Source organism: Mustela lutreola, chromosome 3, assembly GCF_030435805.1.
Source record: "Mustela lutreola isolate mMusLut2 chromosome 3, mMusLut2.pri, whole genome shotgun sequence".
Taxonomy (NCBI): domain Eukaryota; kingdom Metazoa; phylum Chordata; class Mammalia; order Carnivora; family Mustelidae; genus Mustela; species Mustela lutreola.
This window is the reverse complement of record NC_081292.1, coordinates 49170213-49186639: the sequence shown is the minus strand read 5'-3', so window position 1 is coordinate 49186639 and position 16427 is coordinate 49170213. Positions and strand designations below refer to the sequence as shown.

Sequence of the window (16427 nt, the reverse complement as noted above, 5' to 3'; positions counted from 1 at the left end):
ATTTTTTTTATGCTAGATATCCTAACAGGTGAGGTTTTTATACTAGATATCCTAACAGGTGAGGTAATAATTCTTTGTGGCTTTGATTCCTATTCTCCTGAAGATCTGTGATATTGAACACCTTTTCATATACTTGTTGGCCATTTGTATGTCTATTCAAATTCTTTGCCCCTTTTAAAAATTGAGTTATTTAGTTTTTGCTGTAAGTTGTATGATTTCCTTTTATATTTTGGATGTTAACCCCCTTCTTGAATTAGTGGTTTGCAAATATTTTCTCCGACTACACAGATTGTCTTTTCATGTTGTTGCTGGTTTCTTTTTCTGTGCAGAAGATATGTAGACTGAGGTAGTCCCCCTTGTTTATTTTTGCTTTTGTTCCCCTTTGGTTTTGGTATCAAATCTAAAAAAATCATTGCCGAGACCAATGTCAAGGAGCTGACTCTCTATATTTTCTTCTAAAAGTTTTATGAAACAAAAATTTTAAAAAAATTTTATGGTTTCAGGTCTTATATCCAAGTCTTTAATACCTTTTGAATTAATTTTTGTGTATAATGTGAAATGGAACTCCAATTTCATCATTCTGCATGTGGCTATCCAGTTTTCCAAACACTATTTATTGAAGACTATTCTTTCTCCATTACATATACTTAACTCCTTTGTTGAGATGTATTTAACCATATATGCATGGGTTCATTTCTGGGCTCTCTCTTCTGCTCCATTGATCTGTATGTCTTTTTTGATTAGAGTACCACACTGTTTTGGTTACTGTAGCTTTGTAGTATAGTCTGAAATCAAGAAATATACCTCAAGCTTTGTTCTTCTTTCTCAGTATTGCTTTGGCTTTTCAGGGTCATTTTAAGATGTATACAAATTTTAGGGTTATTTGTTCTATAGGAATGTCTTTGGAATTTTGCAATGTTTGCAATAATGTCTTTTGTAATTAGATTGCATTTAATGTAGTATGGACATTTTAACAATATTAATTCTTCTGATCCATTAACATGGAATAGATTTGTATTTATTTGTGTCCTCTTCAATTTTTTTCATTGACATTTTACAGTTTTCAGTGTACAGATCTATTACCTCCTTGGTTAAATTTATTTCTGTTGTTTCAGCAACCCAGTCTGTGGTACTTTGTTATGGCAGACTAGCAAACCAGTACAGTACCATGGAATTAAAACATAAGGTATTGATATTACATAATTACAGAAAAAAATTTCTACATGATAAAAGTTAATTACCTTATTTTGTTCTTATCCCTTCCTTTTGGCTGGACTAAAAACGTACAATTGTAGTAGCTAGCATATACTCCAAAAACATTCATTTTGTCCAGTAGAGATATTTAAAAAAAGTAGTTAGAAGTTGAAAATCTGGAAATTCTCCCTATATATCATCTGTTTCATAGCATGCTGGTAAGAGCTCTTAAATCATGAGAGAAAACCTGTCTGGTACAAAGACCGATAATGTCAGAAAGAAAACACCTGGGGAGAAAACATTTATATATGGAAAAAAGTCACATTGCATCATAGAATGAACCAAGTAAAAGCAAGATTAAAGGTTAGAGGTTAAGATAGAAGAATAAAGGAAAGAAGGAAGGAAGAAAAGGAAAAAGAGAGTGAAGGGAAGGGAAAAAAGAAAAGAGAGGAGACAGTAGAAAAAAAGAAGAAAGGAGTAGGTTAAGAGAGTGAGAGAGAAAGTCTATTAAATAATTTTTCTTCTTTCTTTAATGCTACTAATAAAATCTCATGGAGTTCTTCCAGAGTGGAAGTGTTTGTATTGGTTGATAACACTGTTTTGGTGAAAGTGGTCACTGTGCAAAAAATAATACTGTGAATGTTTATAAAATAACACACTGAGTTTGCTCAGTTTTTTTGCAGAGATGTTCATAATAGCGATGAAGAGTGGAGAGAAAAAGTAAATGAAGAAGCAGAAGGAGATCTCAAATATTATAATTTTTCCAAAAAATTGTAATGTATAGAAAACCAGAGACGTTTTTCCTCTCTGTAATTGGTTTTAGCAATATTGTGCTATTATGCCTTCTAAGCACTGGTAAATATTGTTGCCAATAACCTTTATAATTTTTGTTACTGGATGATCACAACTAATGGCTGTTTCCTTCTCCAGAATGTCACCCTCAGCCAAAGTAGAACCACCTTGCCTAGAAGGATATTTTTAGAAAGGAGACATGATGACACAATTTCTGCTGTAGAGCTCCCCTAGGGGAGACTGAAGTTGAAACCAGTTTTGCTTAGCTTTTTACACATTGCCCTATTCTGCCTCCTTCCTTCCTTATTCTGAGCATATTCCTGCAGCAAATCACATCAGTAAGATCCTCAGACTCAGGTTCTGTGTTCTAGGATATGATCCTAAGAAGCCTCTAAGGATGAGATTCTGGAGTTGGAACTCTTCCCTGCTAAACGGCAATGAGGACACATCATGGGTTACATGTGAAGCATTCAGAGTCACTGGCTTGCTATAACGCTGCTGTTGTGAAGTTTCACCTTCGGTAAACTGTAAAGACTTCTAAGGGCATATGAAAGCTGGTGCTATGTTTTGGGCATTTGAGAAGCATTAAAGAAACAGCAGATGAAAAGATTAGAATGAATTGCTTAGTGTTGGGGCGCCTGGGTGGCTCAGTGGGTTAAGCCGCTGCCTTCGGCTCAGGTCATGATCTCAGGGTCCTGGGATCGAGTCCCACATCGGGCTCTCTGCTCGGCGGGGAGCCTGCTTCCCTCTCTCTCTCTCTCTCTCTGGCTGCCTCTCCGTCTACTTGTGATTTCTCTCTGTCAAATTAATAAATAAAATCTTTAAAAAAAAAAAAAAAAAAAAGAATTGCTTAGTGTTATCAATTGGCTAGAAAGAAAACCTAACAGTCTCAGATCTATTAATCTATAACTTAAAGCAAAACATGAAAGTTAAAGGACCTCCTTGGCTGTAATTTTTTTTTAAATTTATTTATTTGTTTTAGGAGGAAGGGGAAGAAGGAGAGAGAGAGGAAAAAAATCTCAAGCAGACTCCTCACAGAGCATGGAGCCCAGCTCAGGGCATGATCTCACAGTCCTGAGATCAGGACCAGAACTGAAACCCAGAGCTGGACACTTAACCGACTACACCACTGAGGCACCTCACTCCTTGCCTGTCTTTAGAGATAACTTCACTTCCTGTTGTTGAAACATTGAACAGTAGATACAGGATTTGATTGTAAAGTGGTAGAAGCACAGAGAAGGCAAAATTCTCATTCTGGCAAATCTCCTGTGACAAAGTCTAGGTCCGATGGGGAAGTAGAACCAAAATTTGGGATGGGGATATCTGGGTAGATGCACTTCAGAACCTTAAACCTCTAAATTGACCTGAACCCTTTGGGTCCACAGAATTGACCTACATTCTCCTACTGGAAGATAGATCCACTTTCACTTCCTTGCTTGAAACCTACATGGAGAACTCCAGAAGTTTTAGACGACCATATTGCCCTCCTCAAGATCTGCCTCCACCTCCCTGGCTACAGACACATAACTAGGGTCAAATCTCTATATAACCAGACTGGAGAAGTGCAGGGCCTGCTGAGGGTGGAGAGAAGGTATATGCTGAAGTGGCTAGAAGATCTGGCTAATATGTTCAGCACGAACTGAGAAAGTGGGTGTATCTGGAGAGTGTCACATCAAAAGAGATGGAATATTAAACTGAATATGGGTGTTTGTCAATTTGGAGACATTCTTTCATAATGCAGAACTAAACATCTTGGTCAGGTAATGGGTAAGTGTTCTAGTATACTCCTGGGATAGTTCCTGGGAGCTTAGGGGAAAAAAAAAAAAAAAAAAAAGATGTCCCTTATTATTAAACAAACTAAAGATGCCTGTTCTGCTATGTCATTTTAATGGAAGAAGAGATCGAAAGGCTTAGAGAAGTGGGCACACTAGAATGGGTTCACTATATAAGGCTTGAAAACCCTCCATGTGACCATGTTCAACTCAGATACTTCTGATTTTAAAGGAAGTAAATTCAAAATTTAATCTTGGCCAGTGCAAAACTCTCAATTTTGCTTTGATTTTATGTCATTCCCAGTAATGGTGTGAGAAAGATTGTGATGGGCCAAGGGGATGTTTTATACAGCTTTATGCAAAAGAGGCATAAGGAGCAGATGTCCCATTCCAATGCCTTCTTCTGGTCCTCAAAGTCTTCACAGAGGTATTGCTTCACTAGATTAGTCTTCAGGCTTTCTGATTATTGTCTCTATTATACAGCTTTACATAATTTTTCTACAATTAACTAGGAAAGGCTTTAAAAATACTCCTCTGTTTTGGGGCGCCTGGGTGGCTCAGGTGTTAAGCGTCTGCCTTCAGCTCAGTTCATGATCTCAGGGTCCTGGGATCGAGCCCCGCATCAGGCTCCCTGTTTGGTGGGGAGCCTGCTTCTCCCTCTCTCACTCCCCCTGCCTGTGTTCCTTCTCTCACTGTGTCTCTCTCTGTCAAATGAATAAATGGAATCTTTAAAAAAAGAAAAAAAAAAACTCCTCTGTTTTTTTAACTATTTGTGCAAAACCAAACTTTCTTCATATATTTCAACTGAAACAGTATACTGCAAAAGACTGAATAGAGAATAGATATGAGAATTCATCTGTCTTCCATCAAGCCAAATATTTCTAGTTTGTTGTTGGGACAATACAATGGTTTTTCACCAAAGCATGCTATCTATGTTAACATGTAATAAGCCCATAGTGATATTTTAAATAAATTAATAAATGAATTTTTTTAATGTCTCACTTTTATCTTATAATACAATAAATATAAATGAATATAATCCATATTAACAGAAGTTCTTTGGAGTCCTCAATAATCTGTAAGAGTGTAAAGGGTTCTTAAGAACAAAAAACTTGATAAGCCTCTCTGCTCAGCAGGGAGCCTGCTTCCCCCTCTCTCTCCACCTGCCTCTCTGCCTACTTGTGATCTCTCTCTCTGTCAAATAAAATCTTTAAAAAAAACAAAAAGAAGAAGAACAAAAATACTTGAGAACCATCGATCTAGAGGATAGTTATTAGGGTCATACTTCTTCCATAAATAAGTTTAACCAAACAGAATCTTGAACAGAGAATCATAAACTCTAAAAATGAAGAGAATGCATCCCATTGGGTCAATAGCATCCAGAGAAGACAATTCCTGCCATGAGCCCATTGAATGTGTGTCCTCAGTTCTTGCCCATTCTCAAGTCCAGTTCTTCAGGATAATGTCCCATATCTTTCCAATAAGTTGACTTTCCTTAAGTTAACTGAGGTTAATTTCTGTTGGCTGCCATCAAATCATGATAACAGATAAGAGTATGTAATAATACTCCTTTACTAGGTCTGAGTCTAAAATCTTTTACTTCGCTTGTAGTCCAAACTCTATTGTGTCAATGAGTTTCTGCCTGTGGAGACAAGCATCTGTGACACCAGGGGATCCACAGCAACAAATGTGGAATTTAATTGAAAAACTTGGAAAACCCAATTCTGTTCTCCCCAGACAATTTTAAACCAATACTGAAGCTCACAAGATACCACCTCTTTTTTTTTTTTTTTAATTATATGTTGACAAACCAGTCATTAAAGATGTACTTTACCCCAGAGTCAGGGTGTCTGTTACATTTTATCTTCAAAGCATGGTACACAGATCAGTAGAGTAATCTAGACAACAAATATGGGTATTGCTGGAAACGCTATTAGCCCCATCTAGGAAAGTGTAGCAATTAAATCTCTTCCCTCAGGTCCTCAAGGGGATATGTATTTAAAAACCCTGGCTCCAAACCTCACACCACTCAACATAACCATGGCTCCCTGAACAAACATGAATGTTCAGAATCTGTACAGACAGAATTTGAAGACAACGAATTTACTGAACAAATTTTCTGTGAGGGCTTATTTTAAAATACAATAGGCAATTCATATTGCAAATTTACTTTACTTCCCTCCAAGACTAATTTTATATTTCTCTTTTCTGACATGATTATCTAATTTCTATATTTTTCTGAAAGAAGATATTCCATGGGAGGCCTTATTTGCTAACTTTGATTAATTTAACAATTAGGCTATATATTTTGTAAAAGATTTATGAAATCTAAGAACCTATACATGAACTGAGGGTCAGAACCCTTATTATCTAGAATTAGCAAAGATACAGTCCTGCTCTACACTTCCTTTGTCAGATTGTATCTGAAGAAACTGCATCTGTTCTTGGGCATGACACATTTAAAAAGTGTATAGTATGAAGAAAATTGAGCAGGTTGATAAATCAGATCAAAAGTAGACATTTGGGGGTACCTGGGTAGCTCAGTGGTTTAAGCCTCTGCCTCTGGCTCAGGTCCTAACCTCTGGGTCCTGGGATCAAGCCCCACATCGGGCTCTCTGCTCAGCAGAGAACCTGCTTCCCCCTCTCTCTGCCTGCCTCTCTGCCTACTTATGATCTCTCTCTCTCTGTCAAATAAATAAATAAAATCTTAAAAAAAAAAAAGGTAGACATTTTACAGAGAAATTTGGAATGACTAGCCTAGAGAAATGTGGACTAAGAAGCATGACGATGATTGCCCTCAACTATTTAAATTAAAAAATCATTAGACCTCACCAATCTGAGAAAACACAAGTAGGCAGAGAGGCAGGCAGAAAGAGGAGGAGGGAAGCAGAACCCCTGCTGAGCAGAGAGCCCGATGCAGGACTAGATCCCAGGACCCTGATATCATGACCCGAGCCGAAGGCTGAAGCTTAACCCACTGAGCCACCCAGGCACCCTAGACCTCAGCAATTTATCACCAATTTGAAATGTGATTGTGAAAATAGAGTATTCCCCATCACTGGAACTATACAAGCTAGGCATGCTATAGAATTATAACCGTCCTCCTCATTCTGAGATGTTCTCTCTCACTCTTCTTGTTTGTTATTTCCACGTCTGAATCTGAAACTGATGTTGAATTGATGGGAGCAACTATGTAATTTATATCATACGAAATAATTTGGGGCTTAATGTTAGTAATCTACAAGGATAAAATAGCTCTAAGTATGTATTTATTTATAATTGTATGGGGGGGGGCGCCTGGGTGGCTCAGTGGGTTAAAGTTGGTTAAGCCACTGCCTTCATGACTCAGGTCATGATCCCAGAATCCTGGGATCAAGTCCCATATCGAGTTCCCCCTGCTCTGCAGGAGGTCTGCTGCTCCTTCTTCTTCTGCCTGCTGCTCCCCCTACTTGTGCTCCCTCTCTCTGTCAAACAAATAACATCTTTAAAAAATTAAAAAAAAAAAAAAAGTTACCACCATATGCTTGACACTATATATTGTTAAAACAAAAAAGGACCACAGCCCCAAAATGGAGTCACCTGCTCTAAGCCCCATGTCAGCAAACAAAGAATTAATACCTAACTTAACTGAGTTTCTGCCTGTCCCAGGAATGTAAACTTTAACTAGTCGGTCTGGAATTACCTGGTCAGCATTAGTGAGGTAATATGCTGGGTAGACCACTGCTGTCCCCAATAGGAAGGTGACGTTGCCTGAAACAATCAATCCATTTTGTGGGGGAAGCTCCCTTTTCCTACTTTCTTCTACCTATAAAAAGCCTTCCATTTTGTACAGTTCCTTGGAGTTCCTTTCTATTTGCTAGATGGTATGCTGCCCAATTCATGAATCACTGAATAAATTAGACCTTCAAATTAGATCTATTAGATCTTCAAATGTACTCAATTAAATTTTACTGTTTAACAATGGTTTAGGTATATACATATATGATCTCACTCTTTAAAATAAAGAAGTGTATAGAACTTTCACATCAATGGTTTCACCAAGGATTTATCTTTATGTAAAATTTAGAGAATCCATTTCCAGACACTTCAGAGAGGGAAGCATTCAATAATAACTTTAAATACTAAGTGATTTTTCCAAACTAAGTGGAATAAAATTGAAAACACTTCAAATAAATTAAAAAAAAAAAAACTAGAAAAAGGAAAAAAACAAAGATTAAAATATATCTATGGAGACTTGATCAATAGGCTCAAAGTCAAGCAGAAATAAAGTCATTCTCAACAATAGAATAAAAACAGCTTTTAAAAAATGCTATTTATCACAACCCAGATATCTTTTTATATATCCTCTCCCAAAGATATGAGAAATAGCAAATGATCTAATGGGTGGGAAAATGAGCTAATATTAAGTTGCTGGCTAATACTAATTTTCAAGGGGACATTATAGGTTATTTTTTAAAGAATATTGGTCCACAGGGTCCTGGCATAGAGTTCCGCATCAGGCTCTCTGCTCAACAGGGAGCCTGCTTCCCGCCCCCCGCAACCCCTGCCTGCCTCTCTGCCTACTTGTGATCTCTGTCAAATAAAGAATATTCGTCCAAATATTAATGTTTAAGAATTAGATTGATAAAGCAGTGTCCCTTTTTTGGAACTACGACAATCAGACTAAACATTTTGCTGACCAAAGCAGAATGATCATTTATGGGATTTCCTGTGGAGCCAATATAAGTACCAATACGTTTCCTTGGACGAATCTCAAGGCAGGAAAGCACCAGTGATGAAAAACACAAGTAATATATTTGTGTCTATTGTTACTCACAGTTGAACAAGATCGACACCAAATGGTATAATTTCAGGCCTGTGAAAGGGTAGAGTGTAGAGAGGAAATTTGGAAATCTGGCCAAAATAATTCTCCTTAAAGCCTGCCAGCAAAAACATAAATCTCCACTATTACCCTCTCTTTGATATGGTGCTTTGAGAATCCTGCACTAAACTGTGAAGCATGGGGAAAAAAAAAAACAAAGTAGGCATATAATTTGATAAAAGCAAGCCCTCTCCTCTACCCCAAAATATCTCCACGGCTAGTCTCAGATTTTGTACCCCATAATTAGATGTGCATTCTTTCTGTATCCAGAAGGGCTTTTGTGTTTTGTTGTCTTATGCAACTGGAAAACATTCCTGGGATTAGTAAATCTGTCAATTAACACTTTAGAGAGAAGTAGTTTCTAAATAAGGGAGTGAGAGGACTGAAGCAACACTAAAGGAAGGCACTAAGCAGGGTACACCTGAGCCAGATTTCAAATACTTTTCAGCTGTTCCCAAAGCTTTGTAAATTTACACGCATAATACTATTAGTAACAACAAATAATGCTAATTGAACGCATTCTATATGACAATGAACCAACACCTCCCATAGGGAGCAGATTTGAAATTTTCCAGTCAAAGTGCTCTCCGATGCTCCAAAAATGCTTCATTTCTTTTTCTAGAATTGAATACAAATCAGTCTGTAAGCACCTATGTCCACTAATTGAGGAAAAATCTAAAACATGCCCGAAGTAATTCCAGGCACTTCTAATTTTAAAAGAAGTCAATTCAGAATTTAATCTCAGTCAGTATAAACTTTCAACCTCTCCCTTGATTTTATCCTTTCTCCATTAGTGGTGTGAGATGGGGAAGGCTCAACTCAATGCCTTCCTGTGGTGTTCAAAGGCATCCACCGTGAAAGTACGGTTTCTCCAGCCCGATTTTCTGGCTCTCAGGTTAGTGTCTCTATTATAGATTTTAACTGGCCATTTGGAAACATAAAGTTAAGCAATACTTTGTAAATCTAGGCTGAATCCTCCATCTCTATATTAATTCTAATGGGGAAGCCCAGGGCCAGTAGGTAAATCCCAGGAAATAGCAAGAACACAGAATGTCTCTGTTAATATTACACAAGGATTCTTCCACAGCACATACATTATTTTACTTAAAACTGTCCATGGTTTTAATGGCTAGTGAGTGAAAAATCTGGGATTTTCCTCAAGTAGAACTGACAGCAGGGTCCGAGACTGACTTAGCCTTATTTATACTCTCACTCAGGGAAGCAACAAAAACACCATCCCCAGGCAACCCTCTTGGGTCCCCTCCTTCCTCAGGAGCTTTGGTACCCTATCATTCAGCAAACTTCACTATCACCCAATTAAAAAAATTTTTTTAAACCACCATCCATTATTAACACCTCAATTTTTATTTCACTAAGTTTAATGACCAGTTAGGTTTGAAGATCTCCCCAAGGTCTAGGACACAGAAAAGCAAAGCAAAGAGGGGGAGAAAAATACCATGTGTTACTCTTAAAGAGAGACCCTAGAAATATGCTAAAATGGGGGACCATGAAAACCTTCTTGTCAAAGTTAGGTACTCTTCAGGGATTGTATTTATTCAAGGAGACCATTCTCTAGGGGTCTCTCATATATATTTTTTTAAAGCTTTATTTATTTGACAGAGAGAGAGATCACAACTAGGCAGAGAGGCAGGGAGAGAAAGAGGGGGAAGCAGGCTTCCTGCTGAGCAGAGATACCCACCCCCCAATACAGGGCTCAGTCCCAGGACCCTGAGATCATGACCTGAGCCAAAGGCAGAGACTTAACCCACTGAGCCACCCAGGCACCCTCGTCTCTCAAACTTTTGCACTGGTGTGCAGAGTCACTGATGACTTCTGTTCTGGTTTGTCTTTCAAGAATTTTGCACTGGTGTGCAGAGTCACTGATGACTTCTGTTCTGGTTTGTCTTTAACAGGGGCACCTGGGTGGTTCAGTGGGTTAAAATCTCTGCCTTCAGCTCAGGTCATGATCCCAGGGTCCTGGGATCGAGCCCCACATCGGGCTCTCTGCTCAGCGGGGAGCCTGCTACTCCCCCAGCCCCACCTGCCTCTCTGCTTACTTGTGATCTCTGTCTGTCAACTAAATAAATCAATATTAAAAAAAAAAAAAGAATTTTGTATAACAAACAGCCTTGGAAGATAGAAGCCTTGGTGTCTTCCTCTAGAGAAGGCAGGTTTGTTTATTGTCAAGCATAATAAAGATAATGTTTCCCTCAGGGCAAAAGCTGGGGAGGTTTGTTTGCAGTGCATTTAAAAAGATTTAGTTTTAGCCCCGCATTGGGCTCTTTGCTCAGCGGAAGCCTGCTTCTCTCTCTCTCTGCCTGACTCTCCGCCTACTTGTGATTTCTCTCTCTGTCAAATAAATAATAAATAAAAAATCTTTAAAATAAAAAGATTTAGTTTTCCTTAGCAGTGACAGAAGCTCATTGCCTGTACAATTACCTGGGCTATTCCACTTCCCTTGTGACTTTGGGAACAAGGGAAACCACACATAAACATGAAGCTTATGCTGCTTTTTTTGCTGTGAGTAATAGTCCTTTGTCTCTGATCCAGGAGTCCCATGTCCTCTGCCAACATCCATGAAATTGGCAGGCTAATCTGTGAGCTTGCAAGAAGGATAAAATCTCAGATCATTCACAATTCCTGACACACACAAAATCTTATTCTTGTCTTAAGGTAGATCTTACTATAATGTTATTCTATTTTTGGCCTATGAATGTCTACCACAGATTGTAAACTGTTTGAGAACACCGTAACAGACGACTTAGGCAAAGTTGTGAAGTGGTAACAAACAACCTCAAGTATTAGCAACTAAACATTGGAGTATTGATAAACATTTAACAACAAGCTCTCCAGGAATCAAAGTCTTGATTTGTAGTATTTGGCAATTTCCAAAATGTAAATACTCTCACCTTGGCCAATTTTAAGCTACTAATGTGGTATTACCTAATGCAGAATTGGGAGGAGAAGAGTACAATCATTTCCCACAAGCCAGTACAAGCCAACTCTAGGACACCACTGGCTTTGAACAACAAAGGCTTATTTCTTGCTCATGGTACATACTTTCTGCAGTTTAGCTTCTATTCTGCCTAAGGTCATTTTCATTCCAGGATATAGGCTGAAAGAGGTGCCTTTATTTGGGACAGGCCAATCAGTGGTAGAGATAAAAGAGTAAGAGTGGAACCATGGGATGATTCAATGATTCTGCTTGGAATTGACATAAGTCACTGCTACCCACATTTTACTGGCCAAAGCACAGCACTTGAGCAAGCATGACATCAGTGGGTGGGGAAGTAGGCTTCCCCCGTCAAGACAGATCCAGAAAGGAGGGACAGCAAGTATTTTGACACTAATAGAATCAACAAAAATGTGTCTCATGTCTTACTTTTCTTTAAATTCACACCACCCAAGATAGTATTTTGCACATCGTTAGTACTAGGTTAATGGTAAGACTAAATAAGCAGTTAGTGATCACTGAGTTTTAATAATAACAATAGAAGGGTAGGCTAAAATGTTTGCTGTAATACCAGCGAATACTGTGATTTGAACTTTGTTTTCATTTTCCCCAATATCTTCTCAGAGGATAACACAGCCCTATCCAAGGAATGCAATATAGTACTTAAGACCGTTCTATATTAAAGAAAAATTTCTTGAACCCAAACTTTGTGACAGACATTGTTTGGGAATTGTGAATAGATGGCAATATGAAGAAAACAAATTTCTTGCTCTTGTTGAACTTAAAATGTCCCGGGAAACATACCATAAGCAAATAAATACATTTTTCCATTATATTATATATTATACATTATATAATATATGGCATATATTATATGGCATATATTATATGCCATTCCATGATAAATTCAGTGAAGAAAAATAACAAACATTTATGAACATTTATTTATTTATTTGACCCATTATTTATTTATAACCCATTTATCTATAACCCATTATTTATTTATATAAATAAATAAACATTTATTTATTTAACCCATTATTATTAACATTTATGAAATCATAGCAAGAGTACAAAGGGAGGACCACCTATATTGTCTTTGTTTTAATTAGTAACTAAACCTTCATTTAGCAAAGAATATGAAGATTATGAAGTTGCACAGATTAATGACATGTATAAGTTGTGAATTTGATAAGAATAATTTCCCTATTTGTTTTTATTGTTTTGATCGTTAATTAATTCTTTATTAAATAATTTATAATGTGTTTTCATAAATTTTATGTGGGTTGTACTTGACTTATTGTTTCTAGTTTTTAAAAATTTAAGCAGTCTGCTTTTTTGGTTTTCCTATTTCATCTTTCTTTTCAGGTTCCTTTTATTTTGGGGGATCAGCTTTGTATTTTTTTTTTTAAGATTTTATTTATTTATTTATTTGACAGACAGACCACAAGTAGGCAGAGAGGCAGGCAGAGACTGAGAGGGGGAAACAGGCTCCCAGCTGAGCAGAGAACCCCAAGCGGGGCTCAATCCCAGGACCCTGAGATCATGACCTGAGCCGAAGGCAGCAGCTTAACCCACTGAGCCACCCAGGCACCCCCAGTTTTGCATTTTTTAATTTCTATCATGCTTTCAACTTGTCCTCATCCTTAAAGACCTAAAGAATAAAAAAATACATAATTGTATTCAATGTTCTCATAATTTGAATTTACATTTTATCCAAAAATAAAATAAATATAAAAATTAAAATTATTTTCTTTCATGTTTTTAAAAGTGTTCTATTTTTTCTAAAATGTTTAGAATTACCCTTTAACTTTAAAGGGCAAAATTGAAAATTATGATTAATGAACATAAAATTTTTAATTAATATTACATAAGTAAAGCTAACATTTGAGTTTTATTTTTCAAAGTTTTAATGAAATCTTATTAAATTTTTGTCAAAAAAAAACTATTGCAACTTTACATTTTATGTCTAAAGCCAATGTAATGAACTAGTATCATGCTTTGTAAATTATATTTAGTTCTCTATACAAATTTAGAATTAATATAAATTATTTAATATTGCAAATATCTCTCAAGCCCCATATGCAATTATTGTTCCTCAGGTCCCATATGTCATTTTTCTGAACCATAAATTGGAACAGGAAAACGATGCAGGGCACTATTGGGAAGTAGTGTTTCATTATGCAAGAATTTATTGTATCCATGCTAGCTGAGAGAAAGGATTTGAGAAGTTAATGAGTCTTAAAATTCTTCCACTGCCTTTTGAAGTCACTTCAGTCTCAGATGTTGGCAACAGCACAATCCGCAAATATTCACAGCACTCTCGGCAACAAGTTGCCTTTCATTTTGAAGACACAGGTTAAAAAATGTGGACAGACATTTCCTTGGGGCCTGAATATGTAAGTTTTAAGAGTGTATGTTTACGATGGGGCTGTGTTGTGCCAGTGGTGAGATCTGGCTCCTCAGAGATAAAGATTGCCTGTGTGTCCTTTCAGAAATCTAGTTTTGTGCTTTTGTAATATAGGGGCACCTATAAAGCATGGAACCATGTAGCAGAGGTTTTAGTAAAGAGTTTAGATTTTATTATTAATTTTTAAAGATTTTATTTATTTATTTGACAGAGAGAGAGATAGAGATCACAAGTAGGCAGAAAGGCAGGCAGAGAAAGAGGGGGAAGCAGGCTCCCTACTGAGCAGAGCCCAATCCGGGGCTCTAATCCAGGACCCTGAGATCATGACCGGAGCGGAAGGCAGAGGCTCAACCCACTGAGCCACCCAGATGCCCCTATATTTTATTTTAGATGGAAAATCTTTGGGGAGTTTTGAGCAAAATGTGACCTGATCTTATATCAGTTTAAAAAATATTTTTCTGAATGCAATGTGAAGAACAGACTATTTGAAAGCTGTTGCAATGGTCAGGTGTTAAATGAAGATGGTTTAGACAACAGTGATGAAGGTGGTAAAAGTGGCCCAATTCTGGAAATGTTTTAAAGGCAAAGCCCAAAGGATTTGTTGGTTCAAACCTCCACACTTCTAAGATTATTTTCCTCCACTTTGAAAGGGGATCATCTTTAAAGGTTGGATTTATATAAAGAGTAAACATGATAGTCCATGTAAAGTTACTCTTGTGAATGTCTGGTATATAATATACATATAACAAATATTAACCATTAAATTACTTCAAGTTATCACCTAATAAAACAACTTTTCCCAACTATCTTTTTCAGGCCTCTAGATTTTTGTACACTTATCTTTTTATAATTAGGAACCCATGGGATGCTCTTCGTTTCCTTTCAAATATTCCTATCTACCAGGACTTTGAATACCAAAAAGTTTTCCAGTCTCAAAAGAATGAAGACAAAATTCTGAAAATGATAGGAGATGGGTTTATGTCTACCAGAGAGAAGATCTTAATTTTCACAGGCAGTCCTCTATTCTACTAATTATTGTTTAATCTGAAACTGACTATTGCCTACTAGAGAATACTATTTCATTAGCAATTGATTAGTTTTTTTTTCTCAATCTCACCTGTATGCATGAATAAATCCACAAAAATAAAAACTAATCTTCTTGTCAAGAGACTCATAATGATCTTTGCCTAACTGCTCCAGGAACCACCTCCCCTCTCATGAGAAAATATTTTGCACTGAATTACAGAGACCTTATATTGAATAAGGCCTATATATGCTATACACCAGTGCACTGGAAAATTAGACCTAGACTACATTATCACAATATGTTTTACAATTAGTTGAATTGCAAATAATTCTTTATATTGAGGTTCTGAATATATTCTTTCAGTATCATAGAACTAAAGTTGTCTTTTCAAACAGAAGACAAATCATAAAATCTATTACAACAAAAAACTGGGTCTTTGGTTTTAACAGTCCTGTCATTAATTATGCAGTCCAAAGGAGATTTGCAAAATACAGATAATTTATCAAAGCAAATAAGTGGATATGATAATCAAAATGGTTGCCACCATAGTCATTATGATACAGTCATAGCTAAATACGAGGGAACTTCATTATTTGTTAATTAATTTGTTAATTTTACTGCAGCATTTTTTATTTTAATTTTTAATATTTTATTACTTATCTATTTTTTGGAGAAGAGGGAACTTTAAACTTTGTGAATAATATAAACAACTGGCCCTTTTTGGTGGCAGTTTAATTCAGTTTTTGTAAGGAAAATACATCAGTCAGAAAGGCACTAAATTCTCAGGCAAAGACACACAAAAAAGTGACCCATGTTATTGAGGGGATAATTCTGTTAGCCCATGAGACAGACACAGAATTGCAGAGAAGAAAAAAATATATTTAAAAAGAATCACTGGGGCGCCTGGGTGCTCAGTTGGTTGAGCTTCTGCCTTCGGCTCAGGTCATGATCTCGGGGTCCCGGAATCAAGTCCCACATCAGGAGCCCGCTTCTCCCTCTCTCTGCAGCTCCCCCTGCTTGTGTGCTTTCTCTCTCTCTCTCTCTCTCTCAAAGAAATAAATAAAAATCTTAAAAAGAATCACCAGTGATGCACGCTTTAATCTAGTTTTATTTTTTTAAAGATTGTATTTATTTATTTGACAGGCAGAGATCACAAGTAGGCAGAGATGCAGGCTGGGGGGCAGGGGAAGCCACTGCGCAGAGAGCCCGATGTGGGGCTCAATCCCAGGATCCTAGGATCATGACCTGAGCTGAAGGCAGAGGCTTAAAGCACTGAACCACCCAGGAGCCCCTGCTTTAATCTATTTTTAAATTATCACAGGATATCCTTCCCTGATGAAGAACACTGACTTTCACGTTTCACTGCATTTAGTGCCTTCTTAAACATATATATCTTATGCTTAACTCCATGAAAGCAT

The 16427-nt window shown here is 37.0% G+C and overlaps 1 pseudogene; it reads right to left on the bottom strand.

Moving 5' to 3' along the window:
* Nucleotides 1-16427, bottom strand: part of LOC131827828 (small ribosomal subunit protein uS2-like) — a 183511-nt pseudogene that overhangs the window by 140377 nt on the left and 26707 nt on the right.